The sequence below is a fragment of the Somniosus microcephalus genome, chromosome 4 (assembly GCF_052327205.1).
Source record: "Somniosus microcephalus isolate GS21.2 chromosome 4, FLI_Smic_1.0, whole genome shotgun sequence".
Classification (NCBI taxonomy): domain Eukaryota; kingdom Metazoa; phylum Chordata; class Chondrichthyes; order Squaliformes; family Somniosidae; genus Somniosus; species Somniosus microcephalus.
In genome coordinates, this window is record NC_140990.1 from 179,142,218 (window position 1) to 179,155,554 (window position 13,337).

Sequence of the window (13,337 nt, forward strand, 5' to 3'; positions counted from 1 at the left end):
AATCCTCTGCCGCCGATCCTGGGGGGTGGGATCCGGGCGGAGGCGGGGCCGGCTGGTGCGGCCGAGCCGTTCGCTGCGTACTGCGCGATGGACGGGCCGGCCGCTGGTGACGACCCCCTGGAGGAGGATGGGGACTCGGTGATGGGCACGGATTTGGACTCCACCGTCAACGAGGCGCTGGATGACCTCGTGCCCCTCGCCGAGTCTCTCCTCATTCCCGTAAGGGAACTCTGGGACTTTATGGCCACGTGCCAGGGTCGGCAAAATAAGATCCGGCTGGCCCTCGACAGGTGATCGGAGCTGGTGCTGCTCATCGTTTCCGTCCGCGCCGCCGTTAAAATCATGGGCACGGACGAGGGCGTGGACCCGCTCGAGCTGCGTCGGCTCAGAACGTTTCTCACTGGGCTGCTGAAGAAGTGGCAGCTGACCAGCGGCTGCGCTCCCTCCCCCCGTTAGGTGTAGGTAGAGGTTGGACTATGCCTCTGACATGAAGATAACCATAGCCAGCCTCAACATCAACGGCAGCAGGGAGGCGCGCTGCAGATTCAACAACTTCTCGGTCCTTCGGGACGGGAAGTATTCGGTGTGTTTCCTGCAAGAAACCCACACCATTCCGGGAGACGAAGCCACATGGCTCCTGGAGTGGCAAGGAGGGGTCAGCATGAGTCACCTCTCCAACAATTCTAGCGGGGTGGCTATCTTGCTGGCCCCGCATTTTCAGCCGGAGATCTTGGGGGTCAAGGAGCACATGCCGGGCCGTTTGCTCCAGGTCACTGTTCACCTGGGGGGCATGCCGCTCCATCTAGTGAATGTGTACACCCCTCAGACCAGTGCGCAGCAAGTGCGCTTCTTCGAAGAAGTGTCCGCACTTTTGGGCTCCGTCGACGCGGGCAAGTGCGTCATCCTCGGGGGGGATTTTAACTGCACCCTCGAGGCGAGGGACCGTTCGGGTCCCCCGCGAAGCCCGGCGGCGATGGAGAAGTTGAGGGACCTGGTCGGGTCCTTCGACTTGGTGGACGTCTGGCGAAATCTCCACCCCGACTCCAGCGCCTTCACTAGCGTGAGGTCTGGGGGAGGAAGGTCCAGAATCGACCGCCTCTAAATTTCCCGGGCGTACGTCTCCTGCGTTCCGGCGGCTTCCATGCGGCCGGTGCTGTGCACGGACCACCACCTGGTGTGGGCGGAGCTCACTCCGCTGCGCGCGCGGGGGTGGTCTGCGTACTGGCATTTTAACAACCTGCTGCTGGAGGACGCGCGGTTCCGGGATTCGTCTACCGTCCGTACACGCCTTGGCGTGGCGTCTTGCCGACTGGCAGTGGCAGAGGTCCCCAATGGAGGGCTCTCTACGCGGGAGTCCTCCCTTGTTCCATTGGGGACTTGGCCTGGAGGGTGTTGCACGGAGCTGTCCCGTGCAATAAGGTTTTAAGTAGGTTCACGGACTCCCAGGCCGCCTGCATTTTTTGCGGCCTGGAGGAGTCCGTGTTTCATGTTTATATGGAGTGTGAGAGGTTGCAGCCCCTCTTTCACTACTTGAAGGGGCTGCTCCTCGATTTTTGGTTGCACTTCAGTCCCACGCTCTTGATCTACGGTCACCCGGTGCGGAGGGGAGCGGGCAGGTTAGAGGACCTCCTTGTAGGCCTGCTCCTGGGCCTGGCTAAAAGAGCCATCAATTGGTCCAGGCAGCGGGCGGTCGAGGGGGTCGTCCGGCCGGATTGCCTGCCTCTCTTCCGTGGCCATGTTCGCGCCCGGGTGGCCCTGGAGATGGAGCACGCGGTGTCCGCCGGCACGCTTGAGTATTTCCACGACCGGTGGGCTCCGCCGGGACTGGAGTGCATCATCAACCCGGAAAACCAAATTTTAATTTGATTTGTTAAGTTTTAGTTGAACTTTTGTTAATTTACAGTCCAATTTGTTTTGGTTTTTTTGGGTCCAAACAAAAGAGTACCCTCCTGTTGAGTAAAGTACCTGTTAAACTGTTCTCCCGAAGTCTGTGTATTATCGAGGCGCGGACTTTACAGTGGCGACAAGTAAGTTCGAACTCACCTGCAGTGTTGCATCATCTCACGGGGATCTCACCCTGAGAGGAGGTTTCTTGGAGGTCGTAGTCTGAGCAACGGGCGTCGACCGCGGGCAACCGCCCAAAGGATTCATCGGTGTTCGGAGAATTGCGGGAGAGGCTGTGGAGAGCTGAGCTTGGCTCCCCAGTTAAGGTGTTCCAGCAAATCGTGCTGGTAGCAGGTAGTGCGCTGACCCTTCCGGACTGCAGCGGGCTCAAGCTCGATCGAGCGGCTCTACAAAACGGGCCGCGCAGCGTCGCCGAGAAAAGAAAACAAAAGAGAGAGAGAGGGTGGAGCGCACAGGGCGCGGTCGGTGCTCAAGAACCGGGCAGCGGAGAGAAAATAAACGGGGGGAAGGAAAGTGAGACGCGCCAAAGCCGCGGGTCACTGCCATTACCCTGTAGAATGCTAGGAGCAGCGTGGCAGCAAGGGGAAGAAGCAAAAGCGCGGGAGGCGCTATTTTATTCCGTTGGGGAAGAAGGAAAAGCGCGGGAGGCTCCATTTTATTCCATTGGGGAAGAAGAAAAAGCGCGGGAGGCGCCATTTTAAATCACCAATATGCCGAAAAGTGGCAGTATCACTGCTTTTGACAACGAGGTAGAAGACTGGACCACGTATGTGAAAAGAATTGAAGTGTACTGCAAGGCAAATGAGGTGGCCGATGGAAAGAGGGCGTCGGTATTATTGAATTTGATGGGCGCAAGTACGTACGGCCTATGCGGAATTTAATTACCCCAGCTAAACCAATGGAGAAAAGTTTTGAGGAGATTGTTAATATCTTACAGGAACACCTAAACCCTACACCGCTGCTGATCGCAGAAAGATTCAAGTTCCATAAAAGAAACCAGCACAAAGATGAGTGCAATGCTGACTATCTTACGGAACTACGCAAGTTATCGAAGCACTGCCAGTTCGGAGCAGGACTGGCAGACACCTTACGGGATAAGTTTGTCTGCGGGCTCCAGAGTGAAGGAACCCAGAAACGACTACTTTCGAAAAAGGACCTGACGCTAGAACAGGCTTTCAGCATGGCAGTATCCTACGAAGCAGCAGCACGGGGAGCTGCGGAAATACAACAGAAACCACAAGAATACAGCGCTAACGAAATGGCGTATGGAGCAGAAAAGTGCTATCGCTGCGGCAGAACAACCCATGAGCAGAAGGACTGCTGGTTTAAGGACAAAGTATGCAGGCAATGCGGAAAAATGGGACATATAGCAAGAGTCTGCAGGTCGGGAAAGAAAACCAACACGACAAGAACTACTAAGGAACTGTACAAGAAAGTAAAGAAATTGACAGACAGTAGTTCGGAAGATCAGGAGAGTGATAAGGACTCCGGGAGCAGGAGACTAAGTTGTCTAAAGTTACACAACGTGATCGCAAAGGAGGATCACCGAACCATTTGGGTCACCCTCATGATAGCAGGGGCCCAGTAAAGATGGAATTGGACACAGGATCAGCCCTAACTGTCATGAATCGACGAGACGATGAGCGGCTATTCTCAGACATACCCTTAAAGGACACGTCCATTGTATTGAAGACATACACGGGGCAAAAGGTCTACCCCAGAGGAAAAATAAGGGTGCCAGTTAAATATAACGGGAAGGAAACACAGAAACATTGGCCCAGAAATTCCAGAACGGGGCTTGCAGCGCGTGCAAGCCCCGTATTTACACTTACCCCGCGCTACTGCCGATCAGCTCCAGGGACACCTGGAATTGGTGTTTCCAGAAGAAGAATCCCGGGCAGCGTATGACGTCACGCCGCCCAGGAGTGCAGCCAGCGCGAAGTCAGGAGCGTGCAGTGCAAGTGAGACACGCCCCTTGAGGTCTCAGTTTCACTGGACACGCCCCCAATGTTTCTGTCAAGCTGCTAACCATTTTTACATGCAAAGCAGCAGTTTAAATAGGTTTTTGGAAGTTTTTTGAAGATTTTGGTAACTTTCATAAAAAATTTTAAATGTTTACATTATTTTGAGTAATCTGAAGTAGTTTTAAACAGAATTAAAGCAATTTAAAGACTTTTAAAAGCCCTAAAAGAATTTTTTTTATTCCATTTATTTATTTAGCAATGTCGTCGTCATACGCGTCTTCACACTGTTCCCTTTGGGGAACTGTATGAAGTGGTGGAAGGATTTATGGCCATGATTAACGCTCATTCCGTGACCATAACCATCTTTGAACCAGGCATTAGGGCGGTTAGTCCTATGGCGGGAGGGTTTTACGGGCTCCCACAAGCTATACAAGGAGGGGGGGCCACCCACACCCACGGACGCAAATATCCCACTGGATGTCAACCCAGAATTTAGAGCCGGAGCTCCGACTCCACTTGCCGGGACTGTCTGGAGCGGGGTTCGAAACCCTACCCTGATCTGGCCCAGCGGCGGGGATCCTACCGCTATGACAAAGGCCCAATCCGATTAGCAATGTGAAATGGCAGCATAGGGCTCCAGTCACGGGGAGGGAAAAGGCGCAGGAAACGTATGGGTGTCACCTTTTGTGCAGAGTGGGCCTTTTGCGTAGCAGTAAGCATCCCCGCCGCTGGGCCAGAAGGAGTAGGGTTTTGAACCCCACTCCAGACAGTCCCGGCAAGTGGAGTCGGAGTTCCAACTTTAAATTCTGGGTGGACATCCAGCGGGATACTTGCGTCCGTGGGTGTTGGTGGCCCCCCCCCCTCAGATGGGTTGTGGGAGCCCGTAAAACCCTCCCGCCATAGGACTAACCACCCTAATGGCTGGTTCAAAGATGGTTACGGTCACGGAATGAGCGTTAATCACGGCCATAAATCCTTCCACCACTTCATACAGTTCCCCAAAGGGAACAGTGTGAGGATACGTACGATGATGACCTCTTGCGCAATGCACCTCCTTGGACCCTCAGTCGCAGATGCGAGGGGGCAAGTCGTGCAATTGTTAAATTTTTCATTTTATTGACATGTAAAATGTTGGCCCAGTAATTCCCTTCCAAATGCGCGAGTACGGTCGGGGTACTTACGCATCTGGCTGGATGAAATGCCGGTTTTCAGCATGCACAGTGCATGTGGGGAAAACCGGCATTTCCTGTCCTCTGAACGAAGGGGTTCAGAGGCAGAATGCGTGCGAATGCACAGGCAGCGCGTGCGCAGTATAATTCGCCGCTTTCATTAATGCTTTCAGTGAGGTCAAGTCATTACAAGTTACACATGAAAAAAGCATGGGTACAGTTGCTCCAGAGGCTGCGGAGGAAGATATTTATTATCGTGGAGCTTCTGAAAGTATGTATGTCTGTATATATTCCTTTGCGTGTTATGTATATATTCCTTTACTTATGTGTATGAATGTATTATTTAATTATGACTTTCAGAGAAAGTAACTTATTGGAAAATCATAATTAAAAACATACATTCATACACATTAGTAAAGGAATATAAAACATACATACATATACGTAAAGGAATATATGTGGACATACATACATAACTCATTCTCACATTCCATTCACACAGCCACAATTGCTCCTTCTACCTACCGTTCTGAAAACCCGTTTTAAAAAAAAATTAAAGTTTAAAACTTACTTAAAATTTCTTAAAATAACTTCCCTCCCTTTCCCAAACCTAAATATTGCATTTCATAAGCTCCTCCATAAAATATATCTCCTTCCCCAGCCAATGAACAACTTTACACTTGCTTTTTTCACGTGTAAGTTCTAGGGACTTACCCTCACTGAATCCATCAGTGAAATCTACAAAGTTCACTGCGCAAGCGCTGCCTGTGCAGTCGCACGCGCTGTGAATAGACCTCGGGTCTGGAAATGCCGGCGTTCCCCGCATGCGCTGTTCCTGCTGAACGCCGGCATTTCCAATGGCCAGATGCGTGAGTAACCCGACCGTACTCACGCTTCTGGCCTGGAATTTCTGGCCCTATATATGTATATACTACGAGATGGAGGACCACCATTATTGGGATGTGAATGGATCCGAAAAATACAATTGGATTGGCATTCCACTCAGGCGCTAACTGTGACTGACAAAAAGGATGATGACGTCGCACCTGGACGTCTGTCACAAATTCTATCTGACGCGGAAGAGGTGTTCCAACAAGGACTTGGAACTCTGAAAGGAGTAAAGGCAACGATAAAGATTGAAGATAACACAAACCCAAAATTTTTTAAGGCCAGACCGGTGCCATACGCGATCCGCCCAGCCGTTGAAGCTGAACTGGAGAGTCTGGAGCGTTCGGGTGTGCTGTCCAAGGTGGACTGGAGCGAGTGGGCCACACCCATCGTTCCTGTAATGAAGAAAGCATTGAGCAGCACGCCTGGGGAGCTGAAGAAGGTTCGCATCTGTGGGGACTTCAAGGTGACTGTGAACCCAGTCCTGCACACAGTACAATATCCACTTCCGCGGATAGAAGATATTTTCGCCTCACTATCTGGAGGGAAACGTTTTACAAAGATTGATCTGGCCCAAGCGTATCTACAAATGGAGGTGGAAGAAGCATCTAGAAAATACCTCACGATAAACACTCACAAAGGCCTTTACCAGTACAATCGACTGGTATTCGGGGTAGCATCAGCCCCGGCTATTTGGCAGAGGGCGATGGAACAAGTCCTGCAAGGGATCCCGGGGTCCCAGTGTTATTTGGACGACATCCTGGTTACGGGCGAAAATGACAGTGAACACCTTGCCAACCTGGAGCAGGTGCTCACGAGATTACAGGAATATGGGCTACGAGCCAACCGCCCCAAATGCGAGTTCTTCAGGAGACAAATCTCGTATTGTGGCCACATGATTGATGAGGAAGGGTTGCATAAGTCGCCGGACAAGATTGAGGCTGTAGTCAAGGCTCCAGCACCGGAAAATGTGTCGCAACTGAGGTCGTTCCTCGGGTTGGTGAACTACTACCATAAGTTCTTGCCGAATTTATCTACAATTCTGCACCCACTGAATGCCCTGCTGCAAACTGGAGTAACATGGAAATGGAGTGATGAGTGTAAGCGTGCCTTTCAGGAATGTAAATGCCTAATCACTTCAAAAGAAGTATTGGCCCACTACAACCCAACACTACCGATTCGGTTGGCATGTGATGCGTCACCCTACTGCATTGGAGCGGTGCTGTCACACAAATTCCTTGATGGTTCAGAGAGGCCAATAGCCTTTGCGTCACGCTCGCTAACCTCAGCCGAGCGTAACTACGCCCAGATTGACAGGGAGGCCCTCAGCCTGGTGTGGGGGGTGAAGAAGTTCAATCACTATCTGCACGGGCAGAAATTCACCCTACTGACTGATCATCAGCCCCTGGTCTCCATTTTTAACCCAAAGAAGGGTGTTCCGGTGATGACGGCGCAACGGCTGCAAAGATGGTCACTTTTTCTAGGGGCACATCAGTACGACATAGAGTACAAGGGTATGAAACAGCATGGAAACGCTGATGGGCTGTCCCGCCTACTGTTGCCTACGGTAGAAGAAGCACCTGCAGTGGACCCTGTTGAGATATTCCATGCGACCATAGTCGAATGTTTGCCTGTTACAAACTCAAGTATAGAGAAGGAAACTCGAAATGACCCGACACTCTCTCGGGTCTATGATTTGACGGTGAAGGGATGGCCAACATATGGCAACTCACTGTTGCCAGCATTCGCACCAAGGAGAGAACAGCTGTCAGTGTGCCGGGGGACCTTGATGTGTGGATCCCGAGTGGTAATTCCACCCAAGTTGAGAGATAGAGTGCTCAATGAGCTTCATGAGGGTCATCTGGGAGGGGTAAAAATGAAGAGCCTAGCCAGGGCATTTGTGTGGTGGCCGGGAATCGATAAAGAAATCGAGGATATGACCAAGAGATGCACAGGATGCCAGAAGGTCCAAAACGCTCCACCACAGGCCCCGCGACATCCATGGGAGTGGCCCTCATCTCCATGGCAACGGGTACACATTGATTTTGCTGGTCCATTTATGGACTCAATGTTTCTAATCGCTGTGGATGCCCATTCGAAATGGCCAGAGGTCATTAAAATGTCCTCCACCACCACGGAGAAAACTATTGCAGTCCTAAGCCAGGAATGGGTTGCCAGAACAGATTTGCTCTGACAATGGGCCACAGTTTGTGTCTGAGGATTTCCGGAGGTTTCTGAGGAATAATGGGGTAAAACATTACACATCTGCCCCATATCATCCAGCCACAAATGGATTGGCTGAGAGGTTTGTTCAGACCTTTAAAAAGGCCATAAAGGCAATGTATAATGACGACATACCACTACAACACAAGGTGGATAATTTCTTGTTTGCTTACCGGAATGCGACACATGCAGTCACCAACCAAGCTCCAGCCGTACTGTTCTTCAACCGAAGGCTAAGATGTCGCCTGGATTTGCTCAAACCAAACATAAGACGAGATGTTGAGGATAAGCAATTCCAGCACATCAATGAGAAGCTAACCAGGAGCTTCAAGATAGGGCAACCAGTCTTGGCCCGCGACTACCGAACAGAAAAATGGCAGCCAGGAACGATATGCACACAGCAGGGACCACTAATGTACACAGTGGACGTTGGGGAGAGCATCGTGAGATGCCATGCTGACCAGATTCTAGAGTCACAGGAACAAGCCAAACCCATACCACGAGCAGGTGCACCTGGTAATCAACCCGAAGTACAGATTGCGTCTACCTCAGAATCAGTGGTATTGGAAGCTGACGAACCAACCAATGACAATGAACCAGAATCAACTCCGCCGCAAGAACAGGATACTCGAGAAAGGCACTATCCAGTCAGGATCAGGAAGCCTCCTCAAAGACTGAACTTATAAATGATTATTTCAGTTGATGTATATAGTACCCAGAAAATTGTAATTAGTTATTATTTAGTTGTTAAATGAATGTTATGTACTGTTTATCTAAAAGGAGAGGAATTGTTGTGTATGTACCTTTAAGGGAAGAACTGGTTTTAGACTGCAGTACCGGCAGTGACCACCCCTGTATAAAAGGCCCGAGCAGGCTTCTGTATTTCAGTCTGACATTACCCATAAAGTACCTGTTAAACTGTTCTCCCGAAGTCCGTGTATTATTGAGGCGTGGACTTTACATTCAGCAACAACAGTAACCTGCATTAATATAGCACCTTTAATGTAGTAAAACTTCCCAGCTTCACAGGAGCAATTGACAAACAAAATCTGACACCAAACCACATAAGGAGCAAAAGCTTGGTCAAAAAGGTAGGTTTTAAGGAGCGTCTAAAAAGAGGAAAGAGAGGTAGAGAGGCGGAGAGGTTTAGGCAGGGAATTCCAGAACTTGGGTCCTAGGCATGGCCACCAATGGTGGAGTGAAGAAAATCAGGGATGCCCAAGAGGCCAGAATTAGAGAACCGCAGATATCTTGGAGGGTTGTAGGACTGGCGGAGTTTACAGAGATAGTGAGGGGCGAGGCCATGGAGGGATTTGAAAACAAGGATGAGAATTTTAAGATCAAGGAGCTGCCGGACCGGGAGCCAATTTAGGTCAGCGAGCACAGGGGTGATGGGTGAACAGGACTTGGGGCGAGTTAGTATATGGGCAGCAGAGTTTTGGATGACCTTAAGTTTACGAAGGGTGCAAGTTGGGAGGCTGGCCAGCAATATTCCCTTTAATTTTTTTTGAGTGCACGGCCCCTTTAAGGGGCTGTGTGGTCCATTCAAAATATTGCGCATGCGCGGTTTTTCCTATTTAAAAGCCGGTGAGCCGGCTGTGCGGGAATTGCAGAATGCCATGCAGCTTAAAGGGAACATTGCTGGCCTAGAGTGTATTGGAATAGTGGAGTCTGGAGGTAACAGAGGCATGGATAAGAGTTTCAGCAGCAGATGAGCTGAGGCAGGGGTGGAGACAGGTGATGTTATGGAGGTGGAAGGAGGCGGTCTTGGTGATGGAGAGGATATGGAGTCAGAAGCTCAGCTCAGGGTCAAATAGGTCGCCAAGGTTGCAAATGGTCTGGTTCTGCCTCACACAGTAGCCATGGAGAGGGAGGGAGTTGATGGCTAGGGAACAGAGTTTGTGGCAGGGACCAAAGACAATGGCTTCGGACTTCCCAATATTTTATTGGAAGAAATTTCTGCTCATCCGATACTGGATGTCAGACAAGCAGCATGACAAATCAGAGGCAGTGGAGGGCTTTAGAGAGGTGGTGGTGAGGTAGAGCTGGATGTCATCAGCGTACAGGCAGAACCCAATATCATGCTTTCAGATAATGTTGCTGAGGGACAACATGTAGATCAGAAATAGGAGGGGGCCAAGGATATATCCTAGGTGGACCCCAGAGGTAACAGTGCGGGAGCAAAGAGATGCCATTGCAGGTGATTCTCTGGCTATGACCGGATAGATAGGAATGCAACCAGGCAAGGGCAGTCCCACTCAGCTGGATGACCGAGGAGAGGCATTGGAGAAGGATGGTGTGGTCAACCATGTCAAAGGCTGCAGACAGGTCAAGAAGATTTGGAGAGATAGTTTACCACGGTCACAGTCAAGTAGGATATAATTTGTGACTTTGATAAGGGCTGTTTCAGTACTGTGGTGGGGCAGAAACCTGATTGGAGGGTTTCAAACATGGAGTTGTGGAAAAGATGGGCACGGATTTGGAAGGCGACAACACGTTCAAGGACTTTGGAGAGGAAAGGGAGGTTGGAGATGGGGGCGAAAGTTTGCAAGGACAGAGGGGTCAAGGGTGGATTTTTTGAGAGGGTTGATTACAGGAGATTTGAAGGCGAGGGGGCAGTACCTGATTGGATTGAACCATTGGCCCTGAAATTAGGATCGGGAGCTTGCCGCGCGTGCAAGCCCCCGATGTTCACTTACCCGGCGCGCTGACATTTTAATTCTGGCCCGCATTGCATTTCCTCTCACTGGCCCGCTTGAGGTCCTGCCGCGCTGTGCGTGCGTGACCCAGCGGCGTACTTAGTGCGATGAGCCGGCTGGGATCACGTGAGCACAGGGCAACCAATGGGAGGTTGCAAAAGTTCATTCATGAGTTTGACAGTAAGAGCTGTCAAACTCATGAAAACTCCTGGCCCCAAAACACTACTTAAACCTGAAAGAAAATTTAAAAAAACATTGCACTACTTAAATGAACCATAAAGAACTCTGAAAAACTATTTTAAACAATAATTTTAAAATTTAAAAAAAAAATTTATATAAAAAATCGGGGCTAAAACTAAACTTACCTTACTGTAAATTCTTTAAAAATAACAAACCTGTGGGAAAAAAAATTCTCAATTGTATTAATAGACCACTTACCTGTAAAACTAAGCACTTACGTGTGGTTTTTCAATGCGTAAATACCGGAGGCCTTTACACATGCACAACTCTCTAAAAATAGAGGAAATCCAAGTCGCACGCGCTGCCCAATACCGCGCATGCATTCAGCCTCTTAACCCCTTGGGTCAGAGGACAGGAAATGCCGGTTTTCAGTGCATGCGCTGTGCATGCTGAAAACCGGCAATTCCTCCGGGCACACGCGTGAGTACCCCGTCCTTGCTCACGCGTTGGGCCCAGAATTACTGGGCCATTAACAATATCAGCTAATAATGGGACCAGGAAGCGAAGTTGCATGGTCAGCAGTTTGGTGGGAATAGGGTCGAGGGAACAGAAGGTGGGTCTCATGGATAAGATGTGCTGGAAGAGGGCATGAGGGGAGATAGGAGAGAAACTAGAGAAAGATGCAATTTCAGTGCTAGGGTAAGTGAGGGAAACAACAGAGGCAGCTGAAAAGCTGGTCTCAATCTTAGTGACAAATAAGTCTATGAGCTCCTCACATATTGTTGGAGGTGAGGGTAGTGGGGGCAGGGGAGCTGGGTTTAAGAAGACGGTTTGTAGTGGAGAAGAGAAGCTGGGGATTATCTTTGCATTCCAGCATGTTCCTGAAATAGTGAGAAGTTTAGGCAAAGAGCAGGATCCGAAAGTGTTTGTGGTCCAGCCAGATCTGGGGATGAATGGCTAATCCACTTGAGCGACATAAACATTCAAGTCCATGTCTGTTGTGCTTAAGGGAGCAGAGATGAGGGTCATACCAGAGGGAACGACCAGTGTAAGAGAATAATGGATTTAGGGGACAAGGGCATCAAAGGTTGAGGTGAGAGTGTGATTGAGCAGATCGGTGGCTGTAGAAATGTCATAGCGCTTGGAGGGCCAACGGCTAAACAATTGGAAATTTGAAAGTGCTGTTTTAAGTGACTTGGAGGAGAGTTTTTTCCAGGGGCAGACAGAGAAGGAAGTGGAATAAAAACAGAAAATGCTGGAAATACTCAGCATGTCAGGCAGCATCTGTGGAGAGAGAAACAGAGTTAATGTTTCAGGTTGATGACCTTTCATCAGAACTGGAAAAAGTTAGCGATGTAAAAGATTTTAAGCAAGTGCAGGGGCAGGGAAAGGGGGGAGGGGAGGAAAGAACAAAAGGGAAGGTCTGTGATAGGGTGGAAGGCAGGAGAGATTAAATGACAAAAGGAAATTGTAATGTATACAACATTGAAGGGACTACTTTGTCTTGCGGATGTACATCCTTAGTTGCGAGCATATATAACAGACGCGTATCGATTTGTATAGTCAGTGCCGAAGTTCCAGTTACCCAGTAAAGATCACTTGAAGTTACTCTCAGTCTCTGCTGCTTTATTATTTTATGTAGTTGTGTATAGCAGTACAAACACAACAAATTGGCGACGAGAATTATGAACCTATGTCTTCCTATTCTGGCATCGCATCCAGAGGACACCGAAATTTGGAAGAAAGGAGCGAGAAGGTAGAGAAAACGGAGCACGCTTGCTAAGCTAGGCAGGGGATACGTAAGTCAAGTGAAAAGTGCACAGGACTTGCATGACGCTAGCTAACTAGTAAAGAAAGAAAAACGGGTTTGGAAAAAAAAATGGCAATGATTGGCACGATTGCAGCATTTGATAGCAGCATTGAAGACTGGGCAACTTACATTGAAAGAGTGGAGTTGTACTGTGAGGCTAACGGAGTGGAGGTAGAAAAGAAAGCCACTGTTTTGCTGAGTGTTATGGGCGCAAAGACATACGGGCTGCTACGTAGTTTATTAACCCCTGAAAAGCCAGCAAACAAAACATTCAAACAAATAGTGGACACACTCCAAGACCATTTAAGCCCCAAACCACTGCTCATAGCCAAAAGATTTAAATTCCATAAACGGAACCAGAGCAAAAATGAAAGCATTTCTGAATATTTGGCAAAGTTGCGCAAATTATCGGAACATTGCCAATTTGGAGTGGGCTTATCAGACGCATTGAGGGACAGATTTGTGTGTGGCATGCAAAGTGAAAGCACACAAAAGAAGC